General features: G+C 38.6%; 1 protein-coding gene across 10 annotated transcripts in view; it reads right to left on the bottom strand.

The window, feature by feature from the left end:
- CUL2 (cullin 2) overlaps window positions 1-26,033 on the bottom strand; it is a 166,236-nt gene that overhangs the window by 81,600 nt on the left and 58,603 nt on the right. The window contains exon 1 of one of the 10 annotated variants that reach the window (XM_038529676.1): window positions 18,075-18,203. The exons of 6 other annotated variants lie outside the window; for them this stretch is intronic. The gene's annotated coding sequence lies outside the window, so the exon portion shown is untranslated. Of the gene's footprint in view, window positions 1-14,334; window positions 14,436-17,211; window positions 17,368-17,474; window positions 17,656-18,074; window positions 18,204-26,033 lie in introns of those variants that run through there. 3 more of the 10 variants (XM_038529669.1, XM_038529674.1, XM_038529675.1) reach the window with 3 other exon arrangements.

Raw genomic sequence — 26,033 nt, 5'->3', positions numbered from 1 at the left:
GCCACTATCTTTTCATAACTATCCAGACAAGGAATTACATATTTACATTCATTACAAACTCTAGGAAGTGGAAAGCTTTTACTACAAATTACTTATAGATCAAGAGCATTGTTCCAATGATTTAGAAGCCTCACTTAATGTGCTGAAGGAAAAATGCTGGGAACCCATTAGCCAAAAAGCCAACTCCCATCATAAGAAACATGCGAGAGACATTTAATAAAAAGGTTTGGCCTCCAAATCTGTAAATACTCCTTAAACTGGGGAATGAGGTAGTATATGGGGGAATATGAGAAGACACAAGAAAATGAAAAGGTTTATCTTCCCACATTAGTTTAGGTAAACAATTTAGAAAAAATTTACATTTCTATCAAAACAAAGGAGTTGTAGAATGCAAAATCCACATGAACTTAAAGATAATAAATTTATAGATGCCAAAGATAATCAGGGTTGCAGCAGAGAGCTTAGGCTCTCTTAGATTCTGAGTATCCAGTCCCACTTCCCTTAATGAAAGTACAGCTCTAGGATGAAACCTCTGGTTCTGGTGACCTTGACCAGCCTAGAAGAGAGCTAAAAGTTTGCCTAGCACACAAGCTATATTCTAGAAGTTCGCTGGTTTCTGAAACAAAAGGGTCCTTAGGGTAGAGAAACTTGGCTTAAGTGCTAGATTCCAAATGCTTCTCTACATCATATCAGAAAAACAGAATTAAAAGAGAACTCTTTTAAAGTTAAATTTAATTGCAGAAGGGAATACTTTTCTGACAGGTGTTTTAATATCCTCCCCAAAGTTTTCTATAATTACTGGAACTGTGAACCCCAAGCTAGCCTGTAGGCAAGGCCAAATAAGGAGGAAATTCCATCTCTTGTCTCCTACTATGTAGAAAACTGGACTGTACGAAAACAATGGGGAGAAGGCGAAGATGCATAAAGTGAAAAAGGAGACAAGAGGAGGAAAGTGGGTATACACTCTCAGCCACGAACTGGAGGTGGCCCTATGCCCTTCTAACATTTCTGTCCTGAGCAAAAAAGAACTCAGGGAGTCCAAGGAAAACTTCAAGAAAGAAAAGAAAAGGAATCAGAGAGAAGCCAAACAAAATCCAAGGGCACGTGGCACACTCAATCAACAGTCTTTCCTCAATATACTAGAGACTAACCACTGGGCCTTATTTAAACTTCCAGTATTAACTAGAATGGATGAGCAGTAATCTGTGACAGTGAGTAAGTATAAGTGTCTGTGAATGTGTCTCTGTATTTGTGTTGGGAATGTGGGCAGGGGACAAACAGGAAGGAGGGAGAACCTAAAGCTCTAGCTCTACATCACGGAATTAACCTTAACTCCTTTTCCTTATTTACCACATCCTATCCAACTGTGTTCCTGAGTATTTCTTAAGTTCATCCATTTCTATAATATTCATATAGTACTCACTATAATCCAAGCATTCTTGGATTATTCTAAGTGCTTTATATAAATTTACTTAATTCTCAGAACTATCTGATTAGGTGGATCCAACTACTCTCTCCATTTTCCATATAAGAAAACTGAGTCCTAGGATGATTAAGGAACCTGTTTAAGGTCACAGCACTGTTTAATGGTGGCATCAGAAGAATTCCAACCTGTGCTGGATTCCATGTTCTTAATTGCTATATGCAACTATACTGCCTTACTTAGTATCTTTGGTGAATATTAAACACTTGCCAGGCACCATTCTAGCCTCCGAGGATACATTAGTCAATAAATAAAATTCGTGACCTTCGAGGTTAAAATCTCACAACTGGCACTCAAAGGCAAAAATAACCTACTTAAACCAAAAAATTGACCATGTTACTCTTGTACCTCAAGCGTTTGATACTTCCCACTACAGATAGCAGGAAGTTTAAGCTCACTGACAACACGGCATACTAAGCTTCTATGATTTGACCTTATACTAATGCACCTCTCCAGCTTCCTCTTATCATGGGACTCCCATCCTTCACATCTTAATCCAGTAACTTTTTCTCTGCTCAGAGGTCATTGAATTCAACAGGGTGATTCATATACCCAGTCTTTACTCTTTTTTGTTTTCTCTATCTAAAATTCTTCTTTCTCTTCCTCCCTCTTTCTACCCATTTATCAACTCCTACTGATATTATAGCCTTAGTCTAGTATATCTGTCTTTAAAAAACTTTCCAGGGCCTACTTAAACCAGGTGAGTTGCCCTATTTTATACAGCACATGAAAATTCTATACTTACCACTATTAGAGCATTAGCCAACCTGAACTGTAATTATCTGAGTGTTTCTTGAGGATAAGGCTTATTTTATAACTATATACTAAAAAGTTGTCAATGCTTCCTTCACAATAGTATTCTGCCCTTATAAAAATGGTATTATGTCTACTGCTTGTAAATTATTTTAATGGCTACATAGATTGCCTTTTAGCTTTATTCAAGTTTTGACAGAATCACAGTGACACCGACTTCTTTGCTGAGACCGACAGGTTTAAGGTAGAGTAGGTATATGTGCAGTGATAACCCATTTTCAGATTGATAGAAAATATGGAAGGTGAGAAAAATAGCAGCCTAATGAAACATAAGAGAAATTAATGAACCAATATCTGAAAGTATGCTGATATTGTCTCCTCAATTCTCTGTTTGCATAATATAAAGCTCATATAACTAAAAAATTTAAGTTCTTTCATCTTATTTAAATTGTTTACATGGTAATTTATTCATGAGGAATTTATGTAAGAATGATACAGAACAAATAAACAGAACTACATTTCCCAAGCTGTCCAATAACTCATAAAAATAAATGAGTCTTCTTCATCCCTGTGGTTTTATTAGGGACCACATTATGGTCCTATGTCTGACATCCTGCCAAGACCTTATCTATCCTCACTTGGATTATGTCTCACTTAGTATCCTCAAAGTTACCACATTACTACCTTAGCTTTTTCTGAGTTCCCACTCAGGTAATGTTAGAGTTTTTAACACTTAGGCAGTATACAGGTACTGAGTGTTATGAACCCTAAAAACAAATCACAGGCTCTAAATACAAAAATACAGGGATGCCAGGTTGGCTCAGCAGTTAAGCATCTGCCCTCAGGGCGTGATCCTGGAGTCCTGGGATCGAGTCCCATATTGGGCTCCCTGCATGGAGCCTGCTTCTCCCTCTGCCTATGTCTCTGCCTTTCTTTTTCTTTGTGTCTCTCATGAACAAATAAATAAAATCTTTAAAATAAACAAATAAAGTTACCAAAAAAATTCATGAGTCACTACATTTCCAAATAACATTACATCAATATTAATTATAATATCTATAAAATTTTCATTACATTTGAAAACAATTTATAGACTAGATTTTTCTCAGAGGACCATTTCTAAATATGTACAATTATCAATAGTACATTAAATAATTACAAAAGTGATTTACATAGTTTTCATACAAGAAATTCCACTCCTACATATACACCCAAGATAAAACACGGCCACACAAAAACTTGAACACAAATGTTCATAGCAACATTATTCATAAAGGCCAAAAAGCAGAAATTAACTCAAACGTCTATCAACAGATAAATGGATAAATAAAATGCAGTATATATCCACACAATGAATTATTATTCTGCAATATAAGAGAATGAAGTACTGATAGACGTTACAAAATGGATAAATCTCAAAAACACACTAAGTGAATGAAGTTGCTCAAAAAAAGGTCATCTGAGTGCCTTCTATACTATACATGTTATATATTCAAGCATTACTAACCTTCAACCTGCAAGTCAGCAAAATCCAGACTGTAGAAAACTACTGGATAATCAGATTTCCTCAATAAACTATGCACGCATGTAAGAGAGAAGAGAAAAAGAGAGACGGAGAGAGAGACATACAGGGGGAATTTAAGATAGACTAAAAGCACATTAATCAGTTACAATATGACCTTGTTCGGATGCAAGATTTAAGGTCTTCTATATTAAGTTATGATAACCCTGGAACCTTGAACAATGTTGGGATTTTTGATGACCTTAAATAAGTAATTTTTATACTTTTTAAAATGATAATTACAAAATGAGTTTGTTTTTTTTTTAAATGAGAATCCTTATCTATTAGGGTCATATTCCAAAATATTTATGAATGTAATAAAATGCTGAGATATGCTTCAAAATTAATAGCTTGTTTATGAAATAGTAATTGTGTAGGATGAGTGACAAGTACATGTGGGTTTATTACACTATTCATTTTTTTGTATACATTTACAATTTTCCAAAGGAAAAGGGTAAAAATCCTTCTCTTCATCATCATTAATAGTTTCATAAACATGGGATGGCGGAAGTACATAAAAGAAATAAGAAAACTTAAAAAAGAAAAAGATATTAATCTAAGAGATCCAATATGCAAACAATATGCATCCTAAGAAAATCAGAAGAAGAGGTAATTATCAAAAAAAAAAAAAATTGCCCTACAACTGAAGAACATGAGTTTTCCAATTAAAAAGTCTACACAATACCCAGAATATTTTATTTTAAAAATAAATAGCAGGCACCTCTTTTTGGCATATTAAAACACTGAGGATAAAGAAAAGATTCCAAAGTTTTCAGAAAAGAAGACCAGGTTACAGCAAACTCTAAGTTGGAAAGTCTTTCTTTTTATGTATATTTACACTGGAAGCTGAAAGGTAATATAAAAGCTATGCCTTCAAAATTTTCAGGGAAAATGACTAACCACCTAGAATTCTCTATCAAGAGTGATATCAACTAACTGCCCAAGCAGCCTTTTTTCACAGGAAAATAGAAGGTATATTCCATCAGGAGAGAATGAAACAAAGACTTGGGATCCCAGAAACAGAGGGATCTAACAAAACAGTAACAGGAATTTTCAGAATAGGTATGCAGGGTTTAAAAACAATCTGTCGAGATAAGACACAGAAGACAGAGCTATCCAGGGGAGTTATCCCCAAGAAAATGGGAAAGGAAGAACTAATAGACTGTTTTCAGGTGTCAACAAACTTTTCTTGTAAAGGAATAAATACTTTAGGCTTTGAGAGCCATTCTGTCTGTTACAACTAATTCAATTCTGTCACTGCAGCACAAAAGTAGCCACAGACAAGAAGTAAATGGATGAGCATGGTTGTGTTCCAATAAAACTTTATTTACAAAAAAACAAGGAGAGGGAAGGATTTGGCCTGTGGGCCATATTCTTGCCTGGACTCCCCCAGTACATGATATGTTTGGACAATGCAAGGAGTTAGCAGCTCTGGTGGAGAACTGGGGGATAATTCAGGTAGATTACATTAAAAACCAAGCAAAAGGGCAGCCCCGGTGGCTCAGCGGTTTAGCACTACCTTCAGCCCAGGGTGTGATCCTGGAGACCCGGGATCGAGTCCCAGTCCCATGTCAGACTCCCTGCATGGAGCCTGCTTCTCCCTCTGCCTGTGTCTCTGCCTCTCTCTCTCTCTCTCTCTCTGTGTGTGTGTCTCTCATGAATAAATAAATGAATAAAATCTTTAAGAACCAAGCAAAAGATTAAGCAAATATTTCCTAGTTATGAAACAAAAAGCCTGAATCCTATAAGAAAAAAGTGATTAAAAATTGGTCTTCATCATAGTTAACAACTTCTGGTCCTAGAACAATGCTGACAAGAAAATAATAAACATACAGTAAAGGTAGTGGATTACTGCTTATACAGCTAATTATAAAGGTTAAAAAGAAGTAGCAAAACTAACTATGATAATTAGTTAAGCAATATACAGAATAAAATAATATAAAACATGACTTCAAAAACTTAGTTTGTGGGGAGTAAAAATGTAGAACTTTAGAACACACTCAATCTTAAGTTGTTATCAACTTAAAACAGTTATAAATATAAATTGTTATATGTAAGGCTCCTGCTAACCAAAAGCAAAACAAAAGATATACAAAGATATAGAAAAAGGAATTTAAGCATACCAGTAAAGAAAGTCATCAAACCACAAAGGGAGAGAGCAAAGAAAGAAAGGAACAAAGAGGAGTACAAAACAGCGAGAGAACAATGAACAAAATGGCAGTAAATGCATCCCTATCAATTCCTTTAGACGTAAATGGACACAACTCTCCAATCAAAACACAGAGTGAGGGATCCCTGGGTGGCGCAGCGGTTTGGCACCTGCCTTTGGCCCAGGGCACGATCCTGGAGACCCGGGATCGAATCCCACGTCAGGCTCCCTGCATGGAGCCTGCTTCTTGCTCTGCCTGTGTCTGTGCCTCTCTCTCTCCCTCTCTGTGACTATCATGAATAAATAAATAAAATCTTTAAAAAAAAAAAAAAAGACAAAACTACCAAATTATGACTTTATATTTCACTCCTGGCAAAACTTTGGCCATTCTAAAAATTACCAATAATATAACAGTGGCACTTAAATTAATTTCAGGTAAGTCAATATACCATAATTAGTTTTTTAAATGAATTTAGTGGCTTAAAACAGGTTATCTAATTAATATAACTTGAAATAAAATACTTAAGGCCCAATACAAAACATTATTAACTTTGTAGTATTTTCCATTTCCATAGGAAATGTTACTCTACTACACACTAAAAATGCTACTGTCATTTCATATGAAAATAAGCTCCAAGACTACATCTAAAAAATTTCATCTTACTGGTATTCAAATGAGTAAGCCATTAGATAAGCGAAAAGATATCTTTACTGTTTGGATGAGGCATGGGATACAATGCTTTTTGTTGCAGTAAGATTTGATGCACAGAGCTCTAAGTACTCCATAAATGTCACTTCCATCATATGTTTAAAAGAAAAAAAAAAGGACTAAGTAGAGGAAAAACAGTAAAAAGAAATACAGTATTCTCTCATTGATCTCAGCTGGCAAAATGTGTACTGCAGGAAGAAAAACCTTAAGTCTCAAAAAAAAAAGGGAGGAGGATGGTGGGGAGTAAAGAATATATTTATGCTGGAATCCCTGGGTGGCTCAGCGGTTTGGCACCTGCCTTTGGCCCGGGGCGTGATCCTGGAGTCCCGGGATCAGGTCCCATGTCGGGCTCCCTGCATGGAGCCTGCTTCTCCCTCTGCCTGTGTCTCTGCCTCTCTCTCTCTGTGTCTTTCATGAATAAATAAATAAATAAAATCTTAAAAAAAAAAAAAACTGAAAAAAAAAAAGAATGTATTTATGCTACAGTAAGTTATAGAAGGGAAGTGCTTCTAAAATAAACCCACCTGACCAGAATTAAAGACTTTTCTCAGATTCTCCCAAGTCTGTACAGTCCCAAGTACAGACTGTACTTTTTTTCAAGTTTTCACATCGCTCTTAACAGCATGAAGTTTAATGTCCTTTTTACTTCCTCACTTTTTTTCTTAATAATTTAGGCAAGGAATTTAAGACACCAACCAGCCTTTAAAAGAAAGAAAAGGAAAAAAAGAAAAGAAAAGAAAAGAAAAGAAAAACCATTCTCATATACCTATCTTGAATGCGTTAGAGAACCTCAATTTGTCTAACTCCCTGATAGGTAGGCAAGCTCACACTGGCATGCATACTAGACAAAGCTGTGACCAACCAGCCTTTTCACAAATAATTACAACATATTGAGCACATTTTTCCTAGGTCTGATTTTCTACCCAAACATTAAAAAGAGTTACCTGAATCATCTTGTCCTTGCACTACCCAAAGAATTGCAATATTTGCTATCCTATTCCTTTGAGAGCTAAGTTAAATCACATATATTTTAAAAATCTTGGATTTAAGGGGTGCCTTGGTGGCTCAGATGGTTAAGCGTCTGCCTGCAGCTGAGGTCAATATCCTATAGTCCTGGGATCAAGCCCCAGTCTTCCTCCTCAGTGGGGAGTTTGCTTCTCCCTTTCCTTCTGCCTCTCCCCCTGTTCATGCCCCCCACCCCCTGTTTCATATGAATAAAATCTTTTTTTTTTAAATCTTGGATTTTAATCTTTTCTTTTCTCACAAGTATAGGCTAAGATGCTAAGATTAACAGTAATCTGCTTTATCTAAATTGTTTGTTACAAGTTACATTGCCTTTATGGAGGGAATCACATACTAATCAGTTTCTACTGGTTTATTGGCTATACTAAAATTCAGAGTCCTTGCTTCATCTTTCAATTCTTATCAACTTTATTTATCACTACTTCTCAACTAGTTCTTTTTTCCAGATAAATTAATATACTTGTGAGCTCCTAGATATTAATTTCCACTCAAGTCCTGGCACAGCTATAGAAGACACAGACATGAGACACCTGGGTGGTTTAGCGGTTGAGCATTTGCCTTTGGCTCAGTTCATGATCCTGGAGTCCTGGGATCGAGTTCCACCATCGGGCTCCCCACATGGAGCCTGCTTCTCCCTCTGCCTGTGTCTCTGCCTCTCTCTCTCTCTGTCTCTCATGAATAAATAAATAAAATCTTAAAAAAAAAAAAAAAGACGACACAGGCATGGGAGAATAAGAAAAGGTGATACAGCTATGGCAGATTACACATCAACTTTGCTGACCATTGCCTGTTTAAAATTCTAAAAACAGCATGGACAACAGAATCCCATTTTTTCAGACAAGTGTCCCCTAAGGTAAAGAATAAAGACAATCCAGTGGCACGTGGGTGGCTCAGTTCAGTAGAGCATATGACTTTTTTTTAAAGATCTTATTTATTCATTCGAGACAGAGAGATACAAAGAACAGGAGCAAGGAGGGAGGCAGAGGAAGGAGAAGCAGACTCCCCACTGAGCCAGGAGCCCGATGTGGGGCTGGATCCCAGGACCTGGAGATCATGACCTGAGCAGAAAGCAGAGGTTTAACCATCTGAGCGCCCTGAGCATGTGACTCTTGATGTCAAGGTCAACTCTTGATCTCAGGTCAAGAGTTCAAGCCCCACACCAGGGAGCTAGAGTTTACTTTAAAAAAGAAAAAAAAATGAGAAAGAAAGAGGGGAAGGAAAGAAGGAAGGCAGGAAAATACTGGTCTCAAAAATGAAAAGGTATCAATCAAGAGACTAATATTCTAAATTGGCTCTGTCAAGGACAGTATGATCTTAGGCTAGTTGCTATTTCATTTTCCCCATCAGCATAACATAAAAACAGTATAAAAAAACAGTATATATAAATACATTTCAAGTTTGCTGGGCAATCCTAAATTTACGTGGTTTTATTTTCTACACTTCTCTATAATTTAAATTTTCCATCCAGGCTTTTGAATCTAATGAAGACTGACTGCTGTACCACTGCTGCAATCTTTATGCCTTTACTGTTTCTCATACTTTATTCCCATATTGTCTATCAAAAAGGCTCTCTTTCATTCTATTTTTCTCATAAGCAGTTCATTTTAATGTTCATCTGTTCCAGATAGGAAAAAAATACAATTCCTTTCATCATAATGCCACACAATTTCCTTAATCCTCAATTACCTTCTTTATAACTGCTTTTTTAGCCCTCTAAAATTTAACTTCCAAGCTAGTCAAACATAAAAGTGCCAACATAAAGCTATCTACCGATAATCCACACAAAATACATTGCCCTTACATTATATGTAAAAATTAACTCAAAATGGAAGAAAGATCTATACTTACGATCCAAACAAATAAAAATGGGAAACTGATAGAAGAAAACACAGGGGTAAAAGCTTTGTGACATCAGATTTAGCACTGATTTTTTGGATATGATACCAAAAACACAAACAAAAGAAAACATAGATGATTGGTCTTCATCAAAACTTAACTTTCATGCATCAGAGGACACTATCAAGAGTGAGAAGACAATCCACTGAATGAGAGAAAAACATTTACATTTCACATGTCTAAAGAGTGATTAATATCCAGAGTATATGGGCAGGCCCAGTGGCTTAGCGGTTTAGCACCACCTTTGGCCCAGGGCGTGATCCTGGAGACCCAGGATCAAGTCCCATGTCGGGCTCCCTGCATGGTGCCTGTTTCTCCCTCTGCCTGTGTCTCTGCCTCTCTCTGTGTGTGTCTCATGAATAAATAAATAAAATCTTTAAGAAAAAAATATCCAGAGTATATAAAAAATACCTTAACAACAACACATTTTTAAGTGGGCAAAGATCCTAAATAGACATTTCTCCAAAGATAAATAGCCAACAAGCACATGAAAAGGTGCTCAACATCACAAGTCATTAGGGAAAATGTATTTCCAAACTACAATGAGATAACAATTCACACCCAGTAAGATGTCTATTATCACAACAAGCAAACAAACATAAAATGGAAAATAGCTAATGTTGCTGAGGATGTGGAGAAACTGGAATCCTTGTGTAATGCTGGTGGGAATGTAAATGGTGCAGCCATCATGGAAAACATTTCAGCAGGTCCTCAAAAAACTAAATACAAAATTAATAGAAGAGAGCACCAATTGCTCTTCCTGGTGTATACCCAAAGGAAATGAAAAGCAGGGAATGGGAAAGATACTAGCTCCAACATTCACTACAGCATTATTCCCAGTAGCCAAAAGGTGGACAGAACTCAATGTAGTACACATAAAAGGAATATTAATAATTCATAACAATGGAGTAAATCCTGATACATGGTACAACATGGATGAACCCCCAAAACATATGTCAAATAAGATAAGCCAGACACAAAAGAACAAATACTGTATGATCCTCCTTTTATAAGGTAACAAAGGAGATAAATTCATAAAAGCAAAAAGTAGACTACAGGTTAACAGGTGCTGGCAGGAGAGGCAATGGGGAGTTATTGCTCAATGGTTGCAGTTTCTATCTGGAATAATGAAAAGTTCTGAAATAGAGATGATAGTTGTGAAGACATTTTAAGTACAATTACTGCTAGTGAACTGTACACTTAAAAATGGTTAAAATGGGAAATTCTCTTATGTGTGGTTTACCACAATTTAAAAAAAAATACAAAAAAGGTACTATTCTTCTAAGTGTTTAAAATCCAGATCGTATGGACAAGTTCTGATGCAAAGTAAAGTATCTGAATCTCAGTGCAGAATAATCTCTAGAGAATTTTATTTATTTTTTTTTTGTTTTTTTTTTTGGTTTTTTTTTGTTTTTTTTTTTCTAGAGAATTTTAAATGTGAGACGCCTGGGTGGCTCAGCTGTTGGGCAACTGTCTTCAGGGTGTGATCCCAGGGACCCAGACTGAGTTCCGCATCAGGCTCCACAGGCAACCTGCTTCTCCTTCTGCCTATGTCTCTGTTCTCTCTCTCTGTTCTCTCTCTCTCTCTCTCTCTCATGAATAAATAAAATCTTTTTTTTTTTTTTAATTTTATTTATTTATGATAGTCACAGAGAGAGAGAGAGGGGCAGAGATACAGGCAGAGGGAGAAGCAGGCTCCATGCACCGGGAGCCTGATGTGGGATTCGATCCCGGGTCTCCAGGATCGCGCCCTGGGCCAAAGGCAGGCGCCAAACCACTGCGCCACCCAGGGATCCCAAATCTTTTTAAAAAGTTTTTTAATGTAATTAAAACTTAAAACTATGAGACAAAATGTGATTACTTTTGGTTTATACAGACTTTTACCAAATATAAGAAATATTTTAAAAGATAGCTTAACATGTTTAAGGTTCAGGACTATTTGGGGATCTTCTTGCTATATTCATTATTCTGGTAACTTCGTCCTACTTATGTGACTATTAGGACTCTAAGAAAAGTATGCTCTATTTTTCACTGTCGGAAAATATTTAGAAATAAAGGGGGACAGCTAGCATAAACTCTACAGCGTTTGGAATCAGAGCTATCAGTATGAACTCATGGTTTTTAATACATACACATATAAATAAAAAGATGCAGAAATAAACATGGATGCTTGCATATGTGTGGATTAACGTGTATACACATGTATTTCTAGCTCTGTCTGCTGAGAAGGCCTAGGAACAATGACACCTCAGTAGCAATAAACACACATCACATCCAGATCTTGGTTTCTAAATATCATCCTCCAATAGAAGGAACCAAAACTCCTTGGACAAGTGATTGATTCCAGCGTCTCACCAGAGAAACACGAGATGAAACTGGAAAATGTTATCATGCCAGAAAAGAAGAGCTTTCCTAAAGAAAAGAGAATGGGAGCATGTTGAAAAGACAAAGAGCCAACCTGAAGACCGTACCTGGAACAATCTGAGCAGCAAAATAATGACAGCATTAGATTATAAACCATAGAATAAAACAAATATCTGTAACTCAATATTGATATAAACAAATTACTAAATAAATAAATAAGAAAGGACAGTTATTCCTTCCAGAAAAATTCCAATTAATAAATGTAGAAGAATAAATGAGAAAAATAAAATCACTGTCAAGTGAACAACACTGTAATTGTTACAGGCAAGATCTACCAAAGAATACTGAAAACAAGTGGGCAAAGGTTTGAGAACAGGGGTGGTATCTGTACAGTTTCAAAGAATCTCCCCCAAGATATCTTATAATTACAAAGAGAAAAATAGTGACAAGTAGAGAAATTTAACAGACATGACATCCACCACATGAGAATTAACATCATCTTGAATAGGATATACTGACACCCTGTACTCAACATTAGTAATGTTGAGTCCTACACATTACACCCAATATTACTTCTGCAGTATTTCTGACAAAAACGCAGAACTTCAATAAATCAAGAAAATATCAGACAAACCCAAAAGGAGAGACATTCTACAAAATAAATGACCACACACCTGTCACAAGTGTGAAGGTCATGAAAGATGAGAAAAAACTACCACAGATCAGATAAGACTAGGAAGATGAATCCTGAAAGAGAAAAAGGATGTTACTGGAAAAACTGGAGAAATTCAAATAAGGTCTATAGTTAATAGTATTGTACCAATGTTAATTTCCTGGTTGCATAAGTTATTAACACTAGGGAAAGCTGAGTGAAAGGTACCTGGGTACCTGGGTAAAGGTTTCAAAACTTTAAAAAAAAAATTTTTTTTAAGTATCCTATACATTCTCTCCCTTAACTGAGTTAAAAGTTGAGAAATTCAAGAGGTATTTACATAGGGTAAAGTCAATATTTCATCATTTGAAAGCAAACTTCATTGAAACAAGGCTTAAGTCATTAAGAGATACTTATTATGTATTTACAGGTGCTAGAGATGCTGCCTTCAAGAAACTTACAGCTGGTAAGAGAAACAAAAACGATGAATTGTCAAACTCCTTGATAAAAAATTCTGACACACACAATCGGGCTATAATCCAATGATTAAATAATAAGAGTAACATCATTAATGATATTAAAGGACATAAATGAAAATCATTTAGATAACTAAAATCTTCAAATAGAACATTAACACCTATATATTTACAGAATTTAAGTTAGCTTAACACACTCACTACACATATTTCATGATAGTCTTATACACAGTAGTGTCTAATGCTTCAGAAATTACTATTAATAATTTTTCATCAAAGGTATTTCTCCAACCTAAAAACTAGTTGCTTACTATCTCCAGCAAAACAGAATATCAGAGAATTAAAGATAACAAAAATGACCACAAAAATCAAACTGAACTAAACAATTCTTAAATCAAGAACAATCTCAGAAAGAAACCGGTAGATAAATTTACGTAGCAAGTCACTGGCTGAAGACAGCAAACTGAAAATCAAAATGTCAACCAATATAGAAAGCATTATAAATTCAGTAAAAAATATTCCATCTCCCCTCCTTCAAGTAGATCAATCAACCGAGTTTAATTGCACCCTAAAAAGTTGTAGCAGATGCTAACAATCTTAATACTACTCATTGTCTCAAAACTTTTAAGGATCAAAAGACTTACAGTGTCCTAGTATCTCCAATAAGCCTTCCCAAACACAAACTAGTAACATAGGATGACTCTAAGTATTCTTAAAGATAGTAATACAAGGATTATGCTAACATCTGCAATACAATAGAAACATTACTGCTAAGATTCAAACCCAGGCCAAAAGCCAGATCACTCTGAATAGATATTTTGATTAACTGATTCCTGAGCAAAGATTGAATCATAAATCTCAAGTATCAATAGCTAGTCATAAAATCTCCCAACATTCCAAATTTCTGCCTGTTTTTTCTAGATTTAACAATAACCAGTCAAAAGTCTTTATAATATTAAGATTCCAGGACTGATCCTGTCATCAATTTTCTTGAATTTAATTGACAGTATATACATGAAAACACTGCTTTCAATTATAATCAGACATTTTTCCAGTGTATAAAGAGAACAGGCAGATAAGAAAGGTAGAGCACAAAAGAAACAGTGCAAACTTTTCTAAGAAGTCTCACAAAAAGTAACAGCTCTTTAAACAACTCCACATCTGTAAGTCCAAAACTCAGAGAACAGGTATCAACTTAGAAAATGTTGGGCTAAAAAAAAAAAAAAAAAGAAAAAGAAAAAGAAAAAGAAAATGTTGGGCTTACTTACTTAGTAAGAAAGCCCTTACTGCAGGGCTTTATCCACTTCTCTCTACATTCTTTCCTTGGGTGGTATCTTCCCACTTCGTAACTTAAATAGTATTTAATCCTCTAAAAAATACAAGGTGTCAAGGCAGGTGAAGTATGGTACCATTTTTGGTAAAGTCGGGAGAAGAATATGTACATATTTGATTATATGTGCATAAAATATTATCTTTGGAAAGGTATGTAGGAAAACAGGAACGCTGTTCAGCTCCACAAAAACTAGGCATAACAGGAGACAAGAAATAGGGGAGATTTTCACTCTGTACCCCATCATTTTAATTCTTGCATTGTGTGAATGTAGTGTTTATTTAAAACATAAATAAACTAACATATAAGCGCTGATGACTCCCCATCTCTCTCTCTCCTCACTAGAACTGAAGTCCCATGAAGACAGAGATTTTTTTTCCCATTTTTTCACTACTATATCTCCACTGCCAGCTCCATTGCTCGTGCTTGAAAAAAACATTTGTTGAATGAATGACTTCTTAACATCTTCACTAAACTCCAGATTTGTATATTCAGTTGCCTACTTCTCATCTCCACTTGAACATCTAACAGGTCCTACTGTTAACACGTCCGATCCAACCTTATCCCCATATAACATGCTTCCCTCACCACTAGCTCATGTCAACACATAGCATTATCATCCTCCAACAGAAGCCCAAAACCCAGGAGTCACCCCTGCCCCCAACCAACCGCACCCTCAAGCAAGACACAAGTTATACTGTTAGCTCCAAAATATACTTCAAAAATCTTTAACTTGTCTCTAACACGCAGGTCACTACTCTAATTTACCACAGCCTTCTAACTGGTCTCTTTGCTGCTTTTCTCCTCTTATCCCATCTTCCCTGCTGTCAGATTGTAAATCAGCCCAGATCACTTCCAGCTTCACAAAAATTCCAATAGCTTCTCAGTGTACTTTAAGAATAAAAGCCGGGATCCCTGGGTGGCGCAGCGGTTTGGCGCCTGCCTTTGGCCCAGGGCGCGATCCTGGAGACCCGGGATCAAATCCCACGTCGGGCTCCCGGTGCATGGAGCCTGCTTCTCCCTCTGCCTGTGTCTCTGCCTCATTCTCTCTCTCTCTGTGACTATCACAAATAAGTAAAAAAATAAAATAAAATAAAAAGAATAAAAGCCAAGCTCCTTGGACAGTAAGAGCTCACAAGATCTGGTGCCTGGCTAAGACCTAACCTCTTGTCCCCCCACCCCCTGGGGTCCACATGCACTGAACTTCCTTCGGTCTGCTGATCCAACCTTGGTACCACCTCTGGGAATTTCCATGCGCTGTCCCCTCAAACTAGGAACACTCTTCCCTCAGACTTTCAAAGGCTAAATCCTTCTGACTTTTCGCTATCAGGTCAAAGGTCACTTCAGACAGGTCTTCCTGACCACAGCATCTGAAGGAGTCTTCTCAATCACCACAACTTCTCTTTTACCATCTCCATAGCACTAAATGGTTCTCTGAAATTACTTTTATTCCTGATGTATTATGGGTCCCTCCCCCCGCTCCCACCAGAACTGAAACTCCAGGAGGCAGAAACCATTTGTCCTGGATCCCTAATGCACACAGTAATACTGGACATACAAATCAGGTACTTAATATTTAACTGACAAATAAGGCAAAACGGACTCTAACGAATGTCTACAACATTTAACGACAAACCGGTGAGAATAAAAGACGTGGATAAACCATCGTAACTTTCAGAAAACACTGAGAATCACCAGAGGATAGAGAGTGAAGTGAGATTATTTCAGATGCATCTGAACATTCAAATACAAGGAAAAGACATTTTTCACACCCTATATTCATGCACACTGTGGAAATGTTCCCCAAACTTATAAACGGCATCTGAAAAGAAAAAAAGGCAACTCCACAAATACTGTGTACCTCTGTAATTTCACCTGTGACTCTTTCAGAAGGGTCTTCCAAACACCGTATCTGGGTAAGAGGCAAAGTAGAACTACTCTGTCTCAGAAAGGAATGTGAGACCCTGAAGGGTAGGATGTAGCTTTCTGAGTGCTTTTAAATATCTATTAGGTAGTAGTCAAGAACAAAGTGATTATTTCCCATATTTTACTTTGAATACACATATAGGGAAAATTAGAGTTCAAAGATTTTCATGCTGTCAGGTCAAACCGCCTACAGTGAAAGCTAATATTTTCAGACCCTATCTATTCTAGTTATCTCCAATATTTAAACTTCTGCGGTGCCGCCCATGAAGGGTAATAGTAATCCGGGGGGGAAAGGAGGTGACTTAACAGTAACAGCGTCCACGCACGCATCCGTGGGGCTGGGGAACGGCGCGGACCCCGGGCACCACGGCTCTGCGGGGGCTACGGATCGCTTCTCCCCAGACCCCGGTGCTCAGACAAGTCTGGCGCGCCCGGAGGCTACTCCTCCCCACCGCTATCAATCCTCACTGTCTGCGGAAACAAAAGTGAAAACACTCGTTGCCACGCTGTTAAGGAACGGATGCCCCCCCCCCCCCCCGCCACACACACACCCCCAGCACAGAGCTATGTGCCCGTGAGAGCTCGTCAACAGGCCAGGAGTCCGCGCATCCTCACCTTCCCTCCTTCGGGAGAAAATGGGGCCAAAGGAGGGGCGGCCCAGGCCGGCGAGGGAGGCCGGGATCCAGCCCCGGGGTGGCCGCGCACGGGGTCGCGCTCCGGGGAGCCGGGGTCGCTCACGGGGCTCGGTCTTCCCTCGCCGCCCCCTTGCATCCCTTCCCCGTCCCCCCTCGCCCCCAACTCTTCTCCGCCCCGTCCCCACCACCCATTAACCGGGAAGGGAAGTTTCCCGGCGCCTGCAGCCCGGCTCCCCAGCCCTCGGCGGGGTTACCTTCTGCAGAAGCGGGCCGGGGGCAGGGGGCCAGGGGAGGGGAGGCAGCCCGGAGGACGCAAGGACGAGGCACCCAGCGAGGAAGGTGGGCGGCGGCGGCGGCGGCGGCGGCGGCGGCGGCGGCGGCTGTCAGCTCGCGTTCCCCCGCTCACAGCGCTGCCATTACTGTGCGCCGAGGCCGCCTCCCCTGCCGGCCGCCGCCACCCGCCCGGAGAAGCGGGGGTGGGCAGCGCAGCCCGGGAGCCCGCGCGCCGGACGCTCACCTGCCGCCGCCGACACACGGCGAAGCTCCAGGCCGCTGCCGCTCCCGGACGGCACAGGGGCGGCGGCTAGAGGGCCCGGGAGCAGAAGGAGGGCTGGGGACGGGACCCGACAAACAAGCGCTGTCCCGGGCGCCCGGCTTCCCCCCCAACACACACCCTTCGGGCTCCTGCTTCCGCTACCACCGACTCTCCCCCCAGAAGACGGTGGTACCGTCCGCGCTACGGCAAGCGCCGAGGGCCCGCCTTAGTGCGATCGCGAAAGGCCCCGGAAAGCCGGATTCGAAGGGACTCGTCCCTGGGCCCCCGACTGCTGAGCCGACCGCGGTTTGCGGGGCGCAAGAGACTCGGTGCCCGCCAGGTTTGCGCACCACCAGTGATGATATGTCGAGAAGGGTTGTCAACACAAGTCCTTTCCCTGCGAGCTGTTTCAGACCAATGTGGATGTTCTGCGCCCCAGCAGTCTCCTTGCCACACGCTTCCGTGGGCGTTTAAAATCGTCAAAAATGTATTAGCAGAACCCCCCGCCCCCCCCCCCCCCCCCCCCGTAGTCCTGATCTCGTGCGTTTCCGTCTGTAGACAAATTCTGAGATAGGGATGTACCTCCAAGGAACTTCTCTCGAGGTCCCGGCCGCTGAGCGCCCACTCCCCAGACCCCAGCGCAGGGGCGAACAGGTGCCGCCGCCCACGGCCGCGGGGCCGCCGTCACTCCTCGCGGCCGCGGCACCTCCGCGGACAAAGCCTGGCTCCGCGCCTTCCTTCGCCGCCGCCCGTAGCCACAAGATCGTGGAGGCTTGTTCTTCAGACCTTTTCCCTTGCGCTCCCTTTCTTGAAACTTTGTGCCAATTCTTCAAGGGCCCGTTGGAAATCCTGTCTGCCTCCTGGTCCACAATTGCGATTCCCTGATATTCTCGAATAAACCCATCTTTTGCTGGTAGAATAACGGGCCGTTTGATTCGTAGGGTTAACACAGCTTAGAGACTTGTGCTATTAATAAATGGGACTTTTTGATGTTGCATGATGAGATACGTCGACACATGAGAGATCTACATAACACCGTGAACCAAGATTTTCCAATGACCGACGCAGCCGTTACAGAATCCGGCACGGATTAAAGACCCACTCAAAGCGCCCATTGAACCAAGGCGTAGATGAATACATCAGTGTGTGTCTCTGTGTTGCACACACACAAAAACAAAGTACAAGAGATTCCTTGATATCATTTCAGATTATTCATTGCAAATGACCCTTAAGAAATTACCGCTTATCAAATGTTCTGTAACATCACAGAAGAATATCTACACTTAATGGCAAAGACTATTACATTCTTCTCCTAAGGCCTCCTATTTGCTTCATCTACTTGAATCATAGAGAATGCTTTTATTAAGTCAGATAGTAAAGAGAGATGCAAAAAATGTAAAGCCACGTCGTTCTTCTCACTAAATCTTTTTCTATTTTGGAAATTACAAGTATTTTTCATACAAACATGATGTATGTGAAAGTGTTTGCATTTATTACTTTTTTAAGTTAATAACTAGGTTTTTGAAATTTCTTTTTAAGTCTAACATGGAGTTTACCAAAAAAAAAAAAAAGATATCTGATTATTTATTGTATTAATGGAAGTTCTACGTGATGCGCTCTGAGCTACATTTTCCACTATGACCCTTCTATGAATTTATAGCACCTCCGACAGTTCCTTTCCAGCCCTCTTGCTAAACACAGATAGACCAACCAATGGCTGCTAAACAACAAGAAAGATTCCCTTTTTCTGAGACTGTTTTTGTCCAACAATTTATGACACCAGCTGGACTTCTACTACCAAGCCTCTGTAAAAATGTCTTTCTTTCCCCAGAGTAGAACACCCTCTGACACCAACGACATTTTCCTTGATCAAACTTCAGTCAAACTCTCTTCTAAACTCTCTTTTCAATAGGCCTCAACCTTTGGATTGCATGATAATCCTCAACAGTAATACAATTAACATAAAAATTAATATAGTGGGAAATGTTCATAATACTTTTGAATGGACTTGCTTTCTTTTAAGTATATTGGTGAGGAAATTAAAAAGTAATAGCAATTTCCTTTTTATTTTAGAGAACTAAAAAATTCAGAATTTGAGTGATTTGCCAAGATAATTCAACTAGAGAGAAGAGAGTAGAAGACATTACTTCTGACAGAAAAAATATTTCTCAGACCTATCACTGAGATAAGTAAATTGGAGGAATTAATAAATAGATATTACCTTAAGTTAAATTAACAATACAATATAATATTGGGTTTATTAAGTCTATTTTATAAAGTATTTGGGCTTTACATATGATTTCCTTAATTTTATACATTCAGATTCCTTTGTGTTACTGAAAGAATGAAGTTAGTAGTTATACACTGAGACATGAAAAAGAATAAACAACGAAGGGTATAAAATAAATAAATTAATTAATAAGTCTAACATGGTAATTATTGCTAGATATAAACCACATAAACATAAGCTCTTTGAGGTATTTGACCTCCTGAATAATTTTAAAGAGTATGAAGAGGACCAGAGATCAAAAAGTTGAGAACCAATGCCCTAAGTCATGAACTTGCCCTGGTCTTGCCACTTTCCCTTTAAACTTTAGCTAGAGATATGAATTAGCATGAAGGGTGCCAAAAATGAATCACTATAACACCACCTATCTCTAAATTCCAGAGACCTCTCTCATCCCTTTAATGCTTATCCAACCTATATAGTAGGGAAATACATTTTGAAAAAGCTTATAGTATCCAAGCCTTTAAATATTAAATTGAAATTAGTTCTTCCTTTCAGAAAAAAAAAAAGATATTGTTTCTGGCCAACCCTTCAACTCACTATCTTTACCCTCAAACCTAATCTCAAACCCTAGTTCATCTCTGAATCCTTTCTGTTTTAATTTTTAGCAGAAATTACATATATGACTAAAATAGTGTGTTTGGCTTTGTAAGATATTTGTTCAATTCTTTTATTTTTTCCACAATTTCTAAAGTAATAAATATGTTTTTAAAAGAGAAAGAGAGAGAAAGCAAAAAACCCTACCAATATTGCAGAAATAGATGACCATATTTAAGTTGATAAATATTCCTCAAAATCTTTTCATGAATATAATTAAATGTTTATGCAAATCAGATCATATTATAGATATGCTATTTTGTAGCCAGCTATTTCACTTCAAAATCTTGCTGATTTTGGTCTGAGAACATTAAATAGTTCTTATTAGGCAAAGTAAATTATAAATTAGCATTTAAAGAGAAAAATTAATGAAAAATATTTTAGGTAGAATATCTTAAAATGTCATTACATAAATCAGTGAAAAATTACGTCTATTTCATTTACCACAAGTGAGTGTACATAATTTTCTCTTTCAAAATTTTCCAAGTTCATCTCCTAATCCCCCTGTAACTACCCTTTGAGGAGCCTAACCAGAATTATCTTCTGTCTTTACAAGCTTCCTTTATACACATGAAAACCAAAGAGCCTTTCTTATTCCTGGACATTTATTATTTCAAACAATTTGTCTCATTTTTACATTCTATATATTAAATCTGAATCATCTCTCATTAAATCTTTACTGGGAACTTGCATTTCCTGGTTATATCATTTATTAAACATTTTTCCACCTTTTGTTTTTGGTAAACAAGAAAAAACTGAGATATTGGAGAACAGTTTTCATGTTTGGAGTAGCTGATTAAGGAGCTTCTTTGCACTTACGGGAAGTGCAGGGCTCCATCTTGGAGAAATATCTGACTGTAGGATTGGGGCTGAAAATACATAAAATGAGCCTAGAGCATCTCGTAGACAAGAAAGTAAGGAAGTACTCAAAAATAAAAACATCCACATTGATTGGACTGTGTCAAAGGGCATAAGAGTCAAGTGAAAGAATTTTCAATCGCCAAAGTTAGAACAATTTGAGCAAGAAAATAAAGTATTAGTGGATTATAACACAAAGTACAAAATAAATATCCATGGATTCATACTAATAAAAAATGATAAAGTAATAAATAAGGGAGAAGAAGCAATTTTATTTCATGCAGGAGAATTCCAAATAAATTCCACCTCCAGGAAGAGGAGCATGACTCCCACTTTTTTGGCTGTGCACCATTAAAGTGACTTCCTTCCAAAAAAATTAAAAGAGTAACTTTACAGTAGAGAAACCTGACAAATGTCACATGGTCAGATGATTAAAGTCCAGAGACCTCTCTCATCCATACAATACATTGTACAATACTCATACAATAAGTAACATGATAACTTATTGTTAATACTATGATCAATTGATGTGATGAGAATGGCACCATATCTCTGTGATCTTCCTCCACAAAATGTACAGTTTTCATCTAATCATGAGAAAATCATCCAACAAATTTCATTAAAGGGGCATTCTGCAAGATACCTGACCAGTACTCACCAAAATGATTAAGGTTATCAAAAGCAAGTTAAGTCTGAGAAAACTGTCAGCCAGGAGTAGACATGACCCATGAATGTCATGTAGTATCCTGCATAGGATCCTCTAACAGAAAAATACGTAGGGAAAATCTAAGAAATCAGAATCATATGAATTTTAGTTAATTACAGTGTATCAGAACGGATCTATTCATTGTAATAAACATACCATACGCCATATTAAAATAAGATATTAACAGGGAACACTGGGAGGTGTGGGGAAGAGGGTATATAGGAATTCCCTATTATGTGCTCAATTTCTCTGTAAACCTAAAACTATTCTAAAAAAAAAGTCTATCAATTTTAAAAAAGCTCCTACAACTGTACAATTAAAAAAAAAGTATGGGGATCCCTGGGTGGCGCAGCGGTTTAGCGCCTGCCTTTGGCCCAGGGCACGATCCTGGAGACCCGGGATCGAATCCCACGTCGGGCTCCCTGCATGGAGCCTGCTTCTCCCTCTGCCTGTGTCTCTGCCTCTCTCTCTCTCTCTGTGACTATCATAAATAAAAAAAAAATAAATAAAAAAAAAAGTATGATGTCTCTAATCAGAAAAGCTAGGATCCTGTAAGATTTTTGTTTTGTTTTGTTTTAAAGGTTTTACATATTCATTCATGAGAGACACAGAGAGAGAGGCAGAGACTCAGGCAGAGGGAGAAGCAGGCTCCATGCAGGGAGCCTGATGCGGGACTCTATCCCAGGACCCTAGGATTATGACCTGAGCCTAAGGCTGATGCTCAACCGCTGAGCCCCCCAGGTGCCCTATAAGATTTTTCCATATGGGAAGGTCAACCAGATGAACAAGTTATTTTTTTGCCTCTCTTAGACAATTTTGGTTGAAAGCTATTTAAAGAGAAAAGAATAAGTGTTCTCTTTTAATTAAAAAAAAAATGCCTGTAAATCCTTTATATTTTCTTTGCAGTCACATTCAGACAAGTAATTGAACAAGACCAAAGTTGTGTTCAAAGAGAGCTCATTTTAAAGAAATACTCATAATTTCGTGACTTGCAGTAGTACATTTAAGAAGGTGATTTCTCGGGGCACCTGGGTGGCTCAGTGATTGAGCGTCTGCCTTCGGCTCAGGTCATGATCCCGGGGTCCTGGAATTGAGTACCACATCGGGCTCCTTGCAGGGAGCCTGCTTCTCCCTCTGCCTGTGTCTGTGCCTTTCTCTATGTCTCTCATGAATCTTAAAAAAAAAAAAAAAAAAAGGGGGGGGGTTGGTTTCTCGAGTAATGAATTGCAATAAATAATATGTGATATGTGAAAGGAGAGGTGACATTTCCCTCATCTGTTAGATCATATTAAAAATACATGTGTCACTAAAAGTGGGCAGCCGCGGTGGCGCAGCGGTTTAGCGCCGCCTGCAGGCCAGAGCCTGATCCTGGGGATCTGGAATCGAGTCCCACGTCGGGCTCCCTGCATGGAGCCTGCTTCTCCCTCTGCCTGTGTCTCTGCTCTCTCTCTGTGTCTCAATAAATAAATAAAATCTTAAAAAAAATACATGTGTCACTAAAACATGAATCCTGATCCACCCATATAAGTGTGTAAGCCATCTCATTTGAGGAGAAAGGGATAAAGAAAACAAATCAAATTAAATGTAGCAGGTCTGGAAGCAAGCTAATTTAAAGAAAATGTAGGTGGACTGGGATCCCTGGGTGGCGCAGCGGTCTGGCGCCTGCCTTTGGCCCAGGGCGCGATCCTGGAGACCCGCGATCGAATCCCACGTCGGGCTCCCGGTGCATGGAGCCTGCTTCTCCCTTTGCCTGTGTCTCTGCCTCTCTCTCTCCCTGTGTGACTATCATAAGTAAATAAAAATTTTTAAAAATGTAGATGGACTAAAAGATACAGTCTTCAGGCAACGGAAGGTGGTTGATCAGTAGTGTTAACTTGTGCCAAGTGGGTCCTAAATGCTTTTAAGCATACTCAGCATCAATGTTGGAAATAGGAACTATACAAGATTATGCAACCAGATTTCTAAAATAGAGTATTTAGGTATGGCAAGGTTAAGAGCCTTGGCTGGGTATCCATCTCTTTTCCAATAAATAGCATTCATCAATCGAGTAATCAAAAAAACAAAAATACCCTTATTAACCTATAGTTTCCTTGGCTAGATCTCTGTGGGAAGCAAATAAGACTAACAATATACTAAGAAATGCACAATAGTTTACTATTTACTAAAGCATGGTATAAAAATTATTCATGTATCATGCCAACCTAAAAAGAAGTTACCAACTTCTTGCTTCCAAAAAGATGTGCTTTGGCTAGTAAAAGAGAGAGAGAGAGAGAGAGAGAACAGTGAAACATTCATAACATATAGACTTGGAAACCGGCAAATGTGTAAATTTGGTAGATATTTTAACCTATACTATTTATAACAAGTTACTCACTGTATAGCCTGGATCCTCATCACATTTCCTTTATGACTGTCTAGGAAGACAGGAAAGACTAGAGGCATGGCCTCTTTGCACTGTTCAACACTTTGCTTTCTTTTCTTTCTTCTTTTCATTTTCTTTCTTTATTTCTCGTTTTTTAGAGAGAAAGAGCACGGGAGGGGCAGAGGGAGAGGGAGAGAGAGAATCTTAAGCAAGCTCCATGTGCAGCACAGAGCCAGATGTTGGTCCATCTCATGACCCTAAGATCATGACCGGAGCCAAAATCAGAGTCTGATGCTTAACTGGCTGAGCCACCCAGGTGCCCCAACACTTTAATTTCTGATTTTATTTATTTTTATCTTAAATTATCATATAGTAAAATTGACTTGGGGAGGGGTATACAGTTTTTAATAATTTTAACACCTGTAGAGATCTGTGTAGCTACCACACAATTGAAACTCAGAAGAGTTCCATTACCCCCAACAAGCTCTTTTATGCTATTTCTTTTTTTTTTTTTTTTAAAGATTTTATTTATTTATTCATGATAGTCACACAGCGAGAGAGAGAGGCAGAGACACAGGCAGAGGGAGAAGCAGGCTCCATGCACCGGGAGCCCGACGTGGGACTCGATCCCGGGTCTCCAGGATCAGCCCCGGGCCAAAGGCAGGCGCCAAACCGCTGCACCACCCAGGGATCCCTTTTATGCTATTTCTTGATATCACTTTGTTTTCTTTCCATATCATCCTGGGTTCTCATCCAAATCCTTTCTTATTTAAGTTTTTCTCTCATCTCTGATTTCTCACCATTTGACTTTAGTAAAGAATATGGTTAAGGACGACACCTATATCTGTGGATGCATACCTGGTCGTAAGAAGAAAGAGGAAGAAGGAATAGGAGAGGAAGCCCTCTGCATAGTGGGAAAGCAGGAAACCTATTCAGAACATGGTTTACAGGCTTCCATCTGGACAGTTCTCATAACCAAGTAAGTCTCAGCTTCCTCACCTATGAAAGTAAGGAGTTGGAGAGCTTAAACTTATGTAAGAGACACAACACCTAGAAGTCAAAATGTTCCTACAGGAATACCATAAAAGAATTCTTTCATAACTTTAACAGTTAATATGTATTTTTATTCTAATTTAAATGTTGCCTTATCTAGATTCTATTTTTTTAAATAGAAAGCACAAATTGTGTAAAAATTTGGAGGAAGAAAAACAGAAAAGTCAAAGATTATGACTACTAGCCTAATGCTTTTTATTAAGACAATTTTTTTTTGCCGTTAGTGATAGAACACTCAAGTCCAGGTAGCAGAAGAATACTAGACTTAGAAGAGTCCCAAGTTAATTTTCAGATTCCACATTTTACAATTCTATGCACAGGCTTTACCTATCGATGTAGGAAAAGAATATATGAATTGTTGAATTCATGAATGAATGAGGAGCAACATTGAAGCTGGCCTGATTATCACTACTACCCCTTGCTACACTACAAAATATGAATATGCCCCTGAGATAAAAGAGTGACATCAATATTACCACATGCAAACACAAAGAGTATAACCAGGGAGCCACTAATAATTGACCAAGGTTAGCATGAGAGTTGAAATGTATTTGCCATTCTTATTTGTATCCGTTTTAGGATTCAAGTGCATGTACTTGATTGATTCCATTATAAATTCAAATCAACAATAAAGTATGAACACCATAAAGAATAAAGCACCTAACAATACATGGTTAC

Source organism: Canis lupus, chromosome 2 (assembly GCF_011100685.1).
Source record: "Canis lupus familiaris isolate Mischka breed German Shepherd chromosome 2, alternate assembly UU_Cfam_GSD_1.0, whole genome shotgun sequence".
In the NCBI taxonomy this organism is placed as follows: Eukaryota; Metazoa; Chordata; class Mammalia; order Carnivora; family Canidae; genus Canis; species Canis lupus.
This window is presented reverse-complemented; position numbering and strand designations above follow the sequence as displayed.